Below are 17,613 nucleotides of genomic sequence, written 5' to 3'. Positions count from 1 at the left end.
TTAAAATTTAAAAAATTTTACTTTTGAAAAGTCAATAAAAGACATCGAAGGGAAATATAAATAAATCTATTAATAATTATTTATAACTTTAAAAATTTCAATGGTGAAAAAAGGAGTTCGAAGACCGTTGGCGCAGTTTACCATAGAAGTTCAAGTTTTGAATATGGAAAAAAAATGAAATAATCGACTTAATTGTTTAATTAGATTCACTCATTTCAAGGAAAGAAGTAAATTTATTGGATTTAAAACTGAAACCAGCTCCCTACTCCAAAGCGAACAATAATATAGGGAAAAATTTGTGATACATCTCATTGTATGATCTAAGGGTATCGATTGATTTAAGCTTTCACGAATTACTCCCTAGATATTACACAGATTTAGGTGAATTTGCTCGAAATCGAAACCTCAAACATAAGACGCCTCACATCTGGCTTCCCATACACTGTGTATGAAAGTCCATGGAGGGCCTGATTAACAGCAGTTGTGGCAGGGTTCGGAGTCTTCGATTGTGCTCGTACGCATCTTGAACTTGCTCCGAGTAGATGATAAATCGATGGAGATACTTTTCCCGCAAATACCTCCCACAGAACTTTTCATAAGCACACGGCGATGCTTCTCTTGCAACCATCTTCCCGGGGCATCTAGATGCTTCATCAGCAACCTCTCGGCCATAACAAGATCCTAAAGGATTCAAAAAAGAGAAAAACCTACCGTATCAGACTGAGTTACCCATAAAGATCTTACTCTTGTATCATTCTTGCTCTTCAGTGTCATCGAATAATAGATAGGTAATATAGGCCGAACCATGCGCCCATCATTGAAAAAAACTGCAAAAAAAAACCATACCTGTATCTTTTTGACCGACATATTCCAACCGTTCAAGCAAAACCGAGATGTTCAAACTTGGATTTTGATGGATGCATAAAACAAAGCTGTATACCATTATCGAAAAAACATGAGGAATCAAGCAGGAGACAGATCAGTAAATAATTTCTTGGATATAAAGACGAGAATAACAGTCAAATTACCTGTAGCCCAAGTCCGAGTTCAATGTTCCTGGCTTCAGTAATTTCGGGAATTTCATCCTTAACTGCCAAGGGATACCCCAGTGTCTGCATCACTTGAGGTTTGCAGTCATAATCCCATATATTTCCCCGGAACCGGTGCATACCTGGGGGAACACAATCCCTGAATAGCCTTGGATGAGCAAAAAGAGCATCTTCAGGTGGCTGTAATAGAAAACGAATTAGGTTAAGTTCCTGGTACTATCAATGCGAATGAAATGCTTACTAAGCCTCCCATACATAGAAACATTGTTGTAATATATAATCCGTTTACTCTATCTATTTTCTTTGACTAAAAAACTATCTACAAATGAAGGATAGAAAATCAGAGCTTGCCTTATAAGTAGCAACATCGTGCCAGCTGAGGTTATTCCCTTCGAATTCAACAGAAACATAATCTACATCTTCAAGTTGTCTCCTTAACCGTGGCTGGCAGTCCTCGATTCTGGATCCATTCCAAACACTTCAAAAGAACACGATCACTTCTGGCATACCAAAACACAAGTATATTGCCCCAAACATAGCCAGAAGACGGACCTGGACATAAGAACTAAATTCGTAGCCAGTAATATGTGTTATTGTCAGTTACAGATCTCACAAATCCCAACCAATGCATCGACTGTATGCTTTCAAGATGCTTATGCGTATTTGGTACATGCAGCATGTCATTACCTATCCACACTTAAAATGGTTCTCATATGAAACCCACACAGTTCTTGCCAGTAAGCCAAGGCCTACTGGCATATATGGCCTATCAAAATACAAGGTATATATAACTATATATCATCGACTGAACTATAGCAATACAAGATATCCATACACTGTCATTTTTTTTGTATTGTTGACACCGATATTAGCAAAGTTCCATAATTTCTGAACTTTTGAATCTTCTCCCCTGATGTTATTCTAGCCATACATAATGCATTTGTAGTTTCATCACTAGAAGATAAGAAATTTAAAGAACGTCTAGTAAAGCAAATTGTTAACATATACTAGTAAATTTGGTAGCTTCTCACTAACAGATAACAGAGAATAATGATGGGAGTCCAATCTTACCGCAGTCACCTTAATCGGACAGCAGTCCCTATCATATGCTTCCAATTTGATTCAGGCTCTATTTTATCTAGAGCACACAACAAACATAGTGCAGCATTTACCAAGTCCAACACTCGGTATGGTTAAGCAAGTTCGAGCTTCAACTATGTATACTCAAGATATACGTTTGAGCATCATGCAACCACCAAGCTGCTAACTCGAACTATGTACATATCATTTTCCTAGCAAGCATGGCTAGTCTATTTTTTAGTCACATGCTACAGTTCCAAATCACATTGCCATCAATATCAGTAGTGAACCAAGAATATGAAACCCTATAACCGAAGAACGTGCCTACTGCAAATTGATGCCTCGCTTGCAAAAAGCACAGCACCCAAACTAAAAGCTATGTTACTTAGACTCAGGTGCGACGCTTCGGGCCATGCAGTTATGAGTCCAACACAGCTAAAAAGCATAGGAGTAAATCCTGAGCTAACCTAGTCTGGATTCAAGAAACTAAAATTATACTTGATGATACATAGAAAGAAGAACAACACAGGCAACAAAAAGATGGGTCAAACCATCCTATAGCTAAAGGGGTCTTTAATGGATTTATTTATATGCATGTATGTAACACCAATTGCCAAATGCAAATCTAGACTCATTCAACATTTTGGAACTTGAAATACCAACAGATGATCAGCCCCAATGTATCCTCGAGTTTAGACTAATACACACACACAAAACACTTCAAAATTTTATGAATCCTACACATCATATATATTATGCACACAGTATTCTTATTATTATTATTATCATTGGATAATTATAATGCACACAGTATAAGTCAAATGATAAACAGAAAAAACTCACTTCACAGGAGGTTCCCGGTCTTTCCTAATCAATTTATCCATATCATCAAAAGGAAATTAGATTCTGCAAGCTAGCAGCTTTAATCCACTTAGGCAAATTCCTCTTCCCAATCAAACCAAACACTCTCTCCCTCATCGGCCCCGGAGACTCCCTGGGATACCTCTGCAAGAAAAACTCCGCCAGAGCCAACTCCAGCACATACTGACCCAAAAACGAAAGCCTCGAATGGGCCGACCTAACGTGCCTGGCGTTAGTCCTATCACAAGAAGGATGCTGAAACCCAATACAACAGAGTATCAAACTGTTTCGCCGGCTTATCATCCCCCAACTCTTCAGATTTCTCCAAAGGGTACCCCAGTGCTTGCTTAGCTTCGAGCAATACTCGTCTATCCAAGTCTGGTCGCATTGTTAAGCTTTGACGAAGGCAAGCAGAACTTAGCAAAGGAAGTGTTTTAAGGACACTGGGCTGTTCAGGAATCTCTCCGTCAGTTTTTTGTCATCGAGGGGAGGTTTTAGTATGAATCTTTTTGGGGGTACTTTTTTCCTCGGAGCTGTGGTCTTTTTACGCTTGGCAAGCTCTTTTAGGAGTCGTTGGGCTGTTTCTAGGAATATCTTGCGATGGGTCGACAGCAACAGCGAAGACGCGGAGATTATTGCGTTTTGATGGTTTTGGTAGAGTTGAGAGAAGGAAAGGAGAGAGAGAGAAGAAAATGAACATCGGAGAGTTTTCTGGGGAAGGGTGTAAGAGAAGAAGAGTTCCATTGAAGGATTTGTTGAATTAAAAGATTGAAGCATATTTTTTAAAGCGTTTGATGAATGGGAAATGGAGATGTTGGGTTAGGTTGCCATGGAAGAACGGGATTGATTGCAGGGGTTTTAGGGGGCTTGGATAAGGTGAAGAAGCGTGGCTGATTTTGCACACTCTCACCGGCGAAGGAGATATTTTGTTTTGTTGTTGCTCTCTGTTTTTTTTTTCTCTCTCTCTCTCTTCTAACATTACGGCGTCGTTATTAAATTGGGTAATTTGCATTTTGGATTGTGGTTCTCCAAAGCTCCATTTTTTGAAGACCCTTAAATTTGAAACAACAAAATAGCAGTGCAAACATTTAAATTAATTGAATAATGGCTTATTTAACAATATTTTTTTTGCTTAAAGAATTTCAAGATTTCTCAGGTTTTTTAGAAAAATGTCTCCTAACAGTAAGCCAACCTTGACAAAAACAGCAGGTAGCCTATGGGAGCTTCAACAAAAGCTTCAGAGCCTTGTTTATGGTATTGTTTTCCTGTCCAGATATGCTGCCAAAAACAAATCTCTCCAACTGAGAAGTAAGCTTTGACATTCTTTCCCTTGTCAAGGACAGGAACCACTAGGATCTCACTCCCCACCAAGAATTGCTGGTACTCAAGCTTGACCCGTTCATCGTCCTCCGGGTACTGAAGAAACAGGTGTCAGCAGATCGGCAAGCTCTCTCGGCTCCTTCCTGTTTTGTTCCCACCCACACAATTATGTATGTATGTATGTATGTATTACACTAGTGCTGTATTTGTAGCATTACCTTAACCAGTTGGATCCTGTAGAACTTCCAAGCTTTGTACACTTACTCATGCGTGCAAACTGTGATAGGGTTTTATCATTGGAGTAAAATTGGTTGTTGCATGAAGGTTTGTTTTGTTGCGGAATACGACTATCAGATAGAGCAAAATCGCAACTAATAATTGAGAAAATAAAAATATAAAAGAGACAAAATTTACGTGGAAAACCCCTAAATAATATAGGGTAAAAACCACGGGCAACGGTAGAAGAATTTCACTATGAGAAAATAGGAATTACAACTTCTCTCAATCTACCAAGGAGAAAACAATGATAATTCTCTTCCTAAAAAGGAGAAAACACTCTCAAGAAACTCTCTAAATTCTCTCTAGTATTGAAAGAAAGCTAGAATGCTTTGGATGATTTTGAAGCTAAATGAGCTAGGGTATTTATAGTTGAAGCTTAAGGACTAATTTGTAAATACCCTAAATTTAGTGACTAAAAATGATTTTACCATTTTCCAAAAAAATCAGCAAATGCTAGCTAATTTTCGTGTCATTAATTATGCACTTTCGGTGTCATATGCACCACCTAGCTTGACTTTTCAACATCTCTCACTTGAAGATTTAATTGGAACAATCATATCTTCACACCATTCTTTCTACCTTGTACCTTCATGTTGCTTACGTTTCTGACAGGCCACAAGAGGATCGACCAAGTAAATTTATCAGCATTGATCGCCTTCGTCATGAAATCTGTTACGTTGTCTTTGGTATGAATTTCTGCATATCTACCGTTCCTTATTCCACCTTTTCACGAATGAAATGGTATTGAACTCGTATGTGCTTTGCCCTTGAATGAAATGCTGGATTCCTTGCTAGATGCAAGGCGCTTTGACTTCACAAAATAGAGAGACATATTCTTGATTGTGCCCAAGCTCCTCCAATAGCATCTTTAACCAAATTACTTCTTTACTGGCTTGTGTAGCTGCTACATATTCTGCTTCTGTTGTGACGTAGCCATAATTGACTGTAATTTGAAACCCAGCTTACAGCTCCACCAGCAATTTTGAACACATATCAGTAGTAGATTTATTTTTATCCAAATCCCCTGCATAGTCAGAATCAACATACACTTGATAAGTTTGATCCTCTGTAACATAATGCAATATTTGAGGTCCCTTTGATGTATCTCAGGATCCTCTTTATTGTATTCCAATGTTCTTTGCCTGGATACGCCATGTACCGACTAACCGCTCTCACTGCTTGTGCAATGTCTGGTCTTGTACATATCATAGCGAACATTAACTTCCCCACTGCTGATGCATACGGTACTCGAGACATCTCCATCCTCTCTTCTTCACTGCTAGGACTCATACTGGAGGATAATTTGAAGTTAATAGAAAGAGGGGTAGAAATTGGCTTACAATCTTGCATGCTGAATCGTGACAAGATCTTCTTCAAGTAATTCTTTTGTGAAAGCCAAATCTTTCCTATTACTTCTATCCCGTAAATTTACATCCCTAGAATCTTGTTTGCTGATCCCAAGTCCTTCATTTCAAATTCCCTAGCCAGTTGTTCCTTCAATTCTTCATATGATCTTTGTTGGGTCCTGCAACCAACATGTCACCCACATACAACAACATAACAAAATCGTTATCATCAACCTCTTGAAATAAGCACAAGGGTATGCATTAAGTCTGTTGTATCCAAGCACATAATGAATGAATCAAATCTCTTATACCAACACCTCGGCGCCTGCTTTAGACCGTACAAAGATTTGTTCAACCTGTAAACCAAGTTCTTTTTTTTTCTTCAAAACCTTCAGGCTGAAGCATATAAATATCTTCTTCAAGATTTCCATGAAGAAATGTTGTTTTAACATCTAGCTGCTCTAGATGTAAGTTCAATGTAGCACACATTGCCAAAACTACTCGAACTGTTATTAGTCGAACCACATGAGAAAAGATTTCATTGAAATCAATACCTTCTTTTTGAGCATATCCTTTTACCACCAGTCTTGCACGATATCTCTCCACTTGATCGTCACTATTTCGCTTGATTTTGAAGATCCATTTGTTACCAATTGGCTTCCTTCCTTGTGGTAATGGCACAAGGTCCCATGTATTATTTTTATGAAGGGCTTCAATTTCTTCGTGCATCGACACATCATAATGAAGCATCGAGTTGTTTATTGCCTCCTGGTATGTTGATGGCTCATCGTCCTCTGTTAAAAGGCAGTATATAATATTACCTTCTATAACGTTATCTGAGTGTCAATTGGGACGTCTTCTCACACGATCTGATTGACAAGTTGTTGGAGCTTCAAAACTCTCTGGTTCATCATGTGTTGGTTCTGCTTCAGAAGAATCTCCTTGTTCAAACTCCTTTTCCACATTTATCTGTGTAGTCTCTGACTTTTCAGTACTATCATCGTCTTCTTTTCTTTGTAGTTTATCCTCTACAAAGATAACATCCCTGTTGATAATCACTTTGCGGGCAGTGGGATCCCATAAGAGATACCCCTTTACACCATCATCATACCCCAAGAATTTGCATTTCCTAGATTTTGGATCAAACTTTGAAATTTCTTGGGAGTTGTACATCACATACAATACTTCCAAATACATGGAGGTTTGAATATCAGCTGGTTTACCAGTCCATATCTCCATTGGTGTCTTCACCTATTGTAGTTGATGGAGCTCGATTCACCAAATAACAGGCGGTATTGACTGCTTCTGGCCAGAATGATTTTTCTAGGTCTGCATCCCTCAACATTGCTCTTTTCTTTCTAACAAGGTTCTGTTCATCCGCTCTGCCACTCCATTTTGTTGAGGAGTATTCGCCACTATGAACTATCTTTTGATGCCTTTTTTCCTACAAAAGTCATCAAATTCTTCACTTGTATATTCTCCTCCATTATCTGTTCTGAAACACTTGATTTTATTTCCATAATCAAGTTCCACCCGCGCTTTGAAATTTTTGAAAGTGAAAAACACATATGACTTCTTCTTAATAGCGTACACCCAACATCTCCTGGAGTAGTCATCAATAAATGAGACAAAGTATTTTGCTCCGCCTAGGGATGTAACTGGTGCTTGCCATACATCAGAGTGATCAAATTCTAGAACACTTTTGGCTCTAGAATTTGACGTGTTGAATTTCAACCGGTGTTGCTTACTTGTTATGCAATGCTCACACAAAGGAAGTGATACCTTTGTTAAGCCTGGAAGTAGCTTTTTCTCCACAAGGACTTTCATTCTTTGTTCTGACATGTGTCTAAGTTTTTGTTGCCATAGCATTGCAGAATCTGAACTACATTAGGCAAAAGAGGCTTATGCTTCTAGCGAAGTTTCTCCCTTCAATATATACAAGTTTGCAGCTATATTTTCGCCTTTCAGCACCATAAGCGCTCCACAGAACACCTTCATGATTCATTTCCGTGTTTCAATCTTACATGCATTATTATCCAACAATCCATAGGATAATAAATTTTCTTCAGGCCTTTCACGTGCCGCACATCTCGAACAACTTTAATTGTTCCATCATACATCTTCAATTTGATGGTTCCCACGCCAATGATCTCTAAGGCATGATCATTGCAACTATACACAGATCCTCCTGAGACAGGTTCATAATGATTGAACCATTCTCTTCTTGAGATCATGTGATATGTTGCTCCCGAATCAATGAGCCATATGTCTGCATATCTTTTTCTACCTTCCACGGTGTTTGACGCTTCACAGCTTAGAGCATCTCCATCATCTGAAGTGTTTACAGTATTGCCTTGTGGATTGGAGTTTTTATTTAGACTCCAACAATCCTTCTTCAAGTAACCCTTCTTTCTACAGTTGTAGCACTTTAAATTCTTCTTGCTTCTCGACTTCGATCTACCATGTTTGTGACTGCTGCTTTGGCCACGTTCTGTTGATCTCCCTCTCATCGTTATCAACGCTTCTACTTGTTGCAGATTTACTTGTATGTCTTCCTTGTTCTTGTACCGATTTTCTTCTTGTAGAACAGCATCTGCAACGTCATCGAAGACTAGATTGGTTACATTACTGTTTGTCAAGTTGATGATGAGTTGATCATACGAATCCGGTAGACTTTGAAGTAGAAGTTCAGCACGTTCTTGTTCTACTATTTTACAGCTTAAGGATGTAAGCTGAGAAAATAAAGTGTTCAATGTGTTTAAGTGTTCCGTCAGTGAAGTAGATTCTGACATCCGGAGAGTGTACAATTTCCTCTTAAGGAAAATTTTACTGTGCAGCGATGTGGCCTCGTACAGTTTGGTGAGATGATCCCATATCTCCTTAGTTATCTTCTTCTCCTCGATGCTTGACAATACTTCATATGCTAATGCTAAATGAAAGTTTGACATAGCATTCCCGTCCATTTCGATCCATTTGTTGTCATCTGTGAAATCCACCGGCCTTTCACTGATAGCTGCTAGATAACCGTCTTTCCTCAGGATGACATTCATCTTTAATTTCCACAATAAGAAATTTCTCCCATTGAATTTTTCAATATCAAATTTCGTTGCCATAGCTTCGTTTACGGATAGCTCACACTATTTCACTATCGTGAATAGTTTTTTGGAACCTTGAAAGAATGGGTAATAACTTCTTACTTCTTATGTTGAGGATCCACCTTTTGGTGGCAACCACAAAGACAATAAGCAGATATTACACACTCTAATCTGGCTCGGATACCAATTGTTGCGGAAGACGGCTATCGGATAGAGCAAAATCGCAACTAATAATTTGAGAAAATAAAAATGAAGATAAAAGAGACACAAATTTTACGTGGAAAACCCCTAAATAATATAGGGTAAAAACCACGGGAAGCGGTAGAAGAATTTCACTATGAGAAAATAGGAATTACAACTTCTCTCGATCTACAAGGAAAACAATGATAATTCTCTCTTCCTAAAAAGGAGAAAGCAACTCTCAAGAAACTCTCTAAATTTTCTCTAGTATTGGAAGAAAGCTAGAATGCTTTGGGATGGTTTTGAAGCTAAATTAGCTAGGGTATTTATAGTTGAAGCTTAATGACTAATTTGTATACCCTAAATTTTAGTGACTAAAAATGATTTTATCATTTTCCAAAAAATTCAGCAAATGCTAGCTAATTTTCGGTGTCATTAATTGTGCACTTTCGGTGCCATGTGCACCTCTTAGCTTGACTTTTCAACATGTTTCCCTACCAGAAGAAATATCGATATCACCATTTTGTTCTATAACTGAATGAAGCAATCTTGACCCACAAGTTAGAGGAGTAGCTTGTGTTGCAAGAAATTATTAGACGTTCAGCTATGAATCCTTTTAGTGATCATGGATGTTTAGGGAGTGGGCTCTGTTTTCAACATATCTCCTGAGTTCGAAAAACTACGGTGAATGCATTCAGCTCCATCCATCTCATAAGCAACTCTTCGCTTCGACGGTACTTGATGATCGGTTAATTTAGGTACAGTAGCCTCCTATATCTCTGTGGTTAAAAGCAAAACAGGAAAGTCTACTACTCAATAGGCCAACAACGCAGCTCTTTATCCCATCATTGGCTTGCCAGCTTACCATCTGGTCACATTCCCAAAACAACATCCCCCACTCTGGACTACCTCTGAAACCAGCCCTCATGAAAAAACACTAAGCTCTCTTCTTGTTTCGGGTCTTCTCCCTCCTTTACAGTATGTCGGTTCTTCTATCCGTAGACGAATTCACTATTTATTAGTGCCCATAGTTCAGGGTATTTATTATGGGCAGAAATAGGATCTTTACCTGAATATAGTACATCATCCAATGGCAAGCCTTCACCAAAATCAGCCATCCATCCTCTGACTCCTCCATCCACCATTTCCTGCAAAATCTACTTGAACCAACTTGCAGTGAGTGGGCAAAAATAGAAAGTTTGCGGTTTAATGAATTAAAACTCATGTTGCTCCCATGAGAGGGGTCTACTCTTCATATCCCATTACTCACATAATTGGACCCTAACAACTTGCCTGACCCAAAAGTAGTAAAATATAACCTTAGCCCAAGCCTGTAAAATGACAACGGATAATTGAGCAGCCATCAGGCAATAACTTGGAGGCAAAGAAACTGGCAGAGCCATGGTCAACTCGCACATCCAAACAAATATTACATACATGAAACTGGTCAACTTATCTTAAATTGACAATAACAATGAACTTGAACCATAAAGTTTCATGCTAAGTGTAGGTTTCAAGCTAAACCAATACAACATACTATTATCGTGAGCTGAATCCAACTTTTTCACCAAATTAACATTTATAACGTTCATCTCAAGCAGCCAAAACTACCAATCCTAGCTAGCTGCAACAAAATCAAATGGCGGCTATGATCCACTCAGTTTCTCCCTCTCCGGTAACTTATATTGGGGACTTTTTCTAATAAAACGCATACATGGTTGCTTCAAAATTGATGTAAGTCACACTTCCATAGCAAGAAAACTACCCCTGATCATATGTATAAAAGAACAATATCCACCATATACTATGCATCAAAACCAGTGATCTTCGCATAGTTCATATCTTCATTCACTGCTTCACCTTGATCATATCTTCAATGGCTCCTGTTTATTCTAGCTACGTTTGCATATTTATATCCACTTTATTCATGTTAATGGTGGCAAGTTCTCATGTAAATACTGCTGCGGTAACTTCGACTGCCATACTAGTAACAGTCGACCAATCGGGGAATGGAGACTACGAGAAGATACAAGACATCATCAATGCAGTGCCATCTGATAACAGAGAACTCGTTTTTATAAGGGTTAAGCCTGGCATCTATAAAGAAAAGATTATTATGCCCGCAGACAAGCTCTTCATTACCATAAGTGGCTCCAAGGCGAATGGCACTATAATAACTTGGAATGATAGTGGGGAGATATTTGAATCACCTACCTTCACTATGTTGGCTTCAGATTTTGTAGGCCGATACCTCACAATTCAGGTATCTCATAACATGGAGATGATACTATATTTTTAATAGAATAGGCTGCTTTTTCAATAGTTCAATAATGGGTTGGTTTTTGATAAATAGAATACATTTGACCCGGAGCTAAAGCAATTGCTTTAAGGGCATCATGAGATAGGGCAGCTTTATTCGGATGCAGAATTTTATCTTATCAGGATACATTGCTAGATGATACTGGAAGACATTACTACAAAAGCTGTTACATTGAAGGAGCCGTCGACTTCATTTTTGGGAATGCTGCTTCTCTCTTTAAGGTAATTAATTATAAATTCACTAAATATATACACTATAACCTGTTACTTGCTTGTCTATTTAGCTGAACCAGTAACTTACATGTGAATTTCTTTTAACATTATTGTTTCAGATGTGTCATTTGCATTCACTCTCAGAAGGAGATGCAGCTATAACAGCCCAACGAAGGCAGTCTCCTTCGGAGGACACATGATTCACTTTCTTGGGTTGCAAGATAACTGGCGTAAAGAGTGTTGTACTAGGAAGGTCATGGGGTGCATATTCCAGGGTGGTTTTTGCCCTAACTTATATGTCTAATGCCATACTTCCCCAAGGCTGGGATGACTGGGGAGACTCATCCAAGCAAAGGTATAACAAAGAAACTTCAGACAAAGACCAACCAATTCATTTTCTTACATTATTAAGTGTAGAGTTTTAAGACTGAACAAATTGTTTTCTGGGTTTTTTTAATACTGCAACACGGTGTTCTACCGAGAATATAAGTGTTATGTACCTGGAGCCAATACAAGGAAAAGGGTTGAATGGTCTGGAAAATTGACGGATAATGAGGCGGAGCTTCTCTTGACAAAGAACATGATTGGTGGTAAGAGTTGGATTAGATCTACACCAACTCGTTTCAAGAAAGCTTCGACTAAACATGCTTGATCATCACCAACAACATTAATTTAAAAAAAAATAGTTTGCTGATATAGTGATGTCAATGTCTTTAATGTTCTTGCGCATTTACCTGTTAAAATATTTTGTTTTTTAACCTTATTAAATTTATTCTTTTATTTATTTGTAATTACTTCAAAATAAATGACTGTGAATTACCCTTACATCATTTGTGATGATATATATATATTAGTATCGACGATCTAATAATCTCTTAAAATTAATTAATTAATTAATTAAAGTGTGCAATTGTGCATCTCTAAGTCTTTTCATAAGTTTAAACTTGTGGTCTAATAAAATTTTAATGGGTAAACTACACTTTTTTACCTAAATTATTATTTTTATTTTGTTTTGATATCTAAAATTTATTTTTTTCAAATCATATCTAATTTTTACTTTAGATTTTAATTTGGTACTCTATCGTTAAAAAATTAACGATTAGAGTTGTATATCCAGAAAAACAATTAGGGTCTAATAGAGGCTCAACTAAAGGCATATAACTCAAGCACAAGTGAAAAATTGGGTATGTTAGGCTTTTGGCCCAATGGATAAACTTAGGTCGTAAATACAAAGGTTATTATAATAAGGCTTGATTTGTTTTCTAACTTTGCACTCTAGAATATATTTTTGAATTTCTATTAAAATATATCTTTTAGTTCACCCGTTTAAATACTTTTCTGATATTAGTTTTGACCCTTTAATAAACGGGTGCTAAAAAGAATTAGTCAATTAATAATTGTCATATAAATCCTTTTATTATACCCATTTTTCGTTTAAGTAAACTATTTTTTCTCGTTTTGTATCATAATTTTTTTCACTTTAAATATTTTCCAACTTTGAAACAATGGCATCTTTATCCTTAAGAGCATAATTTTTAGGTCTACGTAGTCATTAATTTTCAGAATCACGACAACAACCCCTTGGATAGAAATCTAGGAATGGATTGAGAAAAGTTAGTGGGGGTAATTGTTTCATAAATATTTTAAATTTTTTTATATTTTTAACTATAATATTATTTATTTATTTTAAATTTATAAATTTAATCTTTTAGCCTAAAATAATGAGTAAGTCTCTAATAGCATAAAGTTTACATACTTCCAAGTTTCAGAATAATAATTTACCGTTTATTGTTATAATTGGATGGTTGATTTTTGTTTTGGGGTCGGGCGACCAGTCTAATCACTTATCACGTGCTAGCTTCTTCCTTAAGCATTTCATTTAAGAGTGTATTTGGTTCATGAAATATAGTATTACTTTCGGGAATATAATTATTAAAATGTAATATTATCTAACACACTACTGATAATATTGTATTGTTGTGTTTGGTTCGTTTAGCAGGAATGTAAGATTGCAGTGTTTGCTTAAAAGAATAAAATATTATTGAAATGTATATTTTATCAAATTATCCTTATTATGTATTTGTTTTTATAACAAGTTGAATCCTAAATATTCAAATGAAAATATTGGAATGTAAGATCAATGAAAATATATAATTTTACTATAAATAATTTATATATTTTCTTTAAAAAATTTAAATTCCTAAAATTTGTTTTACAAAATTTAAAAGATAAACATGTTTAATAAAATGGTTTAATTTTATTTTAATCCCTAAATTTTATATAAAATTTTAAATAGACATTTTTTGTAAATCTAAAATAGTTTAAAGATAAATTTGTAATTTAACATTCGTATAATTTTTTATTCAAAAACAGAATAATGATATTTTTAAGAAAAAAATTATGTTAAAGACATTTTAGTCTAAAATGCTGGGAATGTAACAATACTTAAAGGATTGCAGGAATCACATTTCTAGTAATAAACTCCCAAAAAGTCACTATTAAGAATGATTTATTATCGAGTTAAGAATCTTTACAATCCAAACGAAATTACATTACAAAAAAAAAAATATTATCCCAATAATCCTACGTACTCTCATCCAAAAAAATCAAACAAATGACGTAAATTAGAGTCAAAGGCTTTTGTCCATGCTACTCTACATTCTAGACTTGCCTGCCCTTATTATCAGCGGTAAATTTTACATGTACGGTTCTTCAAGAAACATGACAAACACCCACAATATCAATAAATCTTTTTCTACAATTGATGTTGAATTTTACTTGTAAACTACATATTTACTATCTTAATTATTATTATTATTATTTTTTAATTATTTAACTATTATTTTACAAAAATTTATATTTAATATTATATTTTAGTTTCATTTTAGTTATCTATTGTTACACATATATTAATATGATATTTTTTAAATTTTTTAATAATGATATGACATTATCTTATAGTAATATGCTAATATCATTATTATTTTTCAATGAAGAATGATAAAAATAAAATTAAAACATAATTTTAAAATAAAAATATTTTAAATATCGTAACAGAACAAAAGTAATAGTTGAAATATTAAATGTATAGTTTACCTATGATAAAATGGCATGATCACCTTCATCGTTCTGTTTTTTTTTTATCTTCTTCTTTTATCGTACATATGTTATAGCTGAAAATTCAGTCTTTTCTTCTTATTATACGACCCAGCTTTCTTATTTATTTTTAATGGATTCCCCGATAGTTTCTTAGTGTTTTAAATTCTTTATAATTTAATTGCACAAAATTAACGAACAAACAATTATACAGCTGATTAGTCTTATAAACCAACGAGACTATAAGGCTGGATAATGAACAACATCCACGAGTGAACCCGAACCCTATATATGAGATCAACCGAAATATTTTAGATTTTACATGTCATCTTCTCCTTTGCCTTCCAATTTATACCTTAAAACATTTTAGTGTGGCTCGAAATATCAACTATAACTTCTAAATGATAAATATTCAATCGAGTCTAATCGAACAGAAAAAAATCAAATAAATCGAGTCGATAAGTATTATTTGTCATTCTATCTTATTGATTTTTCCCCCGAAATGAATCGGATATATTTATTCAAGTTTTTGTTCAAATTCAATTTTAATTATTTATAATGTTATGATACCGATTTATTTCATTTAAACAACTCTCCTTAACCATATACAATATACATATATTTATTCATATTCTTTTTCACATATATAAACAAGATTTGTAATGTTAGTTGATAAGTCAAATACTATATAATAGTATATTTCTATTGTTATTTTTAAAGTATATTTTAAGGATAAAATAGTGATGTGAGTATTAAAAAATTAAGGAATTGGTGAGAAAAATAAATGTAGTTTGAGGACTAAAATGACTAAAATGTAAAATTGAAGGATTAAATTGAATAAAATAGAATATATATGCATAGAAGGAATTGAAATTATACATAAACGAAGAGCAAGTGATTCAAATCTCACTAAAAACATACTTAAAATAAAATATGACTTGAAGCAACAAAGAAATCAATGACCAAATGATAAAACAATCAAATTACTTAATTAAAGTTAAAATCCAAAACAACATAGTTTTAATATTAATTTTTTGGTTATTCAAACTTTTAAAATTCAAACTCAACTCAAATCCGAAATTAGAATGATCACTTTGAATTGATTGATATAACTGGAACAACTTAACTCAAATAACTTGAAATTTAAAAAAAAAAGAATTGAATTTGATCACATAGTCCCCATAAAATGGTAGATTTATGTATAAATCCCTTGAAAAAATATAAAATATAATACATGATAAATTATATTTTTGATCCCCTAATATGATAAAATTATAATAAAATCCTTATAAAATTGTAAAATTATAAATTGATATAATGATAAAATTGTATTTTGGTCACATTGAAAAATAATAATTTAATTTCAACCCCTATTTTTGGCTTCACCGTTGCATTCGAATGAAACTAAACGATTACAACGAGAGGCAAATCCGACGCTCAAAGAACACAAACAATTATGATGAATGAAATAGAAGACAATAATGGTAGTGAATTTTCATTTTGTAGGGAAGAAACCTGGTCCATTGGATTGAATTTCTTCTTCTTTTTCATTATTCATCTTGACTTTTCTTCTTGACCAGCTGCAATAAGTAACCCAATCTTCCGATTTGCATGATGATGACAACCCCAATTATATGCTTTTTTTTTAAAAAATCTGGTCGATCATATTCACCATAATCTATTTGCAATTATCTCACAGTAAAAGTCAATAATGTCTTGATCATTCATCACCGATACGTCCCGTGTTTTCACCGTCTCTTATTGACGTCTTCACTTCGAGTGTGCACTAACTCTGCATGAAGCAAGGAAAATGTGACAACTGATCTGATGGGCAGTGCTTAATGCATTTATGATTTTGAATTCCAAATTATTTGTTTAAATGTGTATAATTTGATGGGTCTATTATAAAACCGTGCACATGGGATGGGGACAACTCTTGACGTTAGGGTGTCTACTTCCTTTTGAGGGGTTCACCATTATTTTTGTGGCTGAAAGTTGAAGCAAATTTTTTTCCCAGCGGAATTAAAGTGAATATGGAGACAGATGATAGCCTGTGGTGACAGGTCCCAGATCATACATGTGGTGGGACGATGGTGTTTACACGAACAGAAATCCCTTTGTTTTTAGAGGGTTTTTTTACAGTAAAGATCTCAATTCTTAAATTATATTTAAAATTGTTTGTTTTAACATTTGTATATAATAGCCAGGCTCGACAGACCGGACAATTGCCTGCAACTAAATACAAAAATCCTATTAATGTTAGTATAACCACGAATTCCAATGAATGGGGCCGGGAATAGCTGTAAAATATAAACCCCATTAAGGTACTGGATTGCAGATCAACTGATTAATTATCTGTCCAATGAACTATCGACGTTAAGAAGGGGACCCTTTAATTGCGTACAATTGATGAACATCAATGATAGATAGGTATAAAAGCTGATGTTTTTCATTCATATTTAAGTGACGCATTTGTTGAGAAAAGAACCTCTGCTCAACTGTATCAGCTTTGCAAATTGAAACTGCGTAGGGACAGATTGATAACACATCATTTATCTTATATAGTAAAAACAACGAGCTCGAAGTTTGAATCTTAACATTTACAATGTCGTTTGAAGATTCATACCATCGCTGATGGGATGCATTGGAGAGTTGAGTTTAATGTGAAATGTAAATCAATAGAGAAGTTGAGAGATGGGAAATTTTGTGGATGGGAATATGTATGTACCACTCAGAAGCTTTCAACCTTTAGCCGCTAAGGAAACTGAAGCCATC

The 17,613-nt window shown here is 35.0% G+C and overlaps 2 pseudogenes; one reads left to right on the top strand and one right to left on the bottom strand.

The window, feature by feature from the left end:
- Positions 1-271: 271 nt before the first annotated feature.
- LOC120126678 lies at positions 272-3,930 on the bottom strand (annotated as a pseudogene).
- A 7,156-nt stretch (positions 3,931-11,086) lies between these two features.
- Positions 11,087-12,394, top strand: LOC120126664 (annotated as a pseudogene).
- Positions 12,395-17,613: the final 5,219 nt, after the last annotated feature.

The sequence above is a fragment of the Hibiscus syriacus genome, unplaced genomic scaffold, assembly GCF_006381635.1.
Source record: "Hibiscus syriacus cultivar Baekdansim isolate YM2019G1 unplaced genomic scaffold, ASM638163v2 tig00110461_pilon, whole genome shotgun sequence".
NCBI lineage: Eukaryota > Viridiplantae > Streptophyta > Magnoliopsida > Malvales > Malvaceae > Hibiscus > Hibiscus syriacus.
This window is presented reverse-complemented; position numbering and strand designations above follow the sequence as displayed.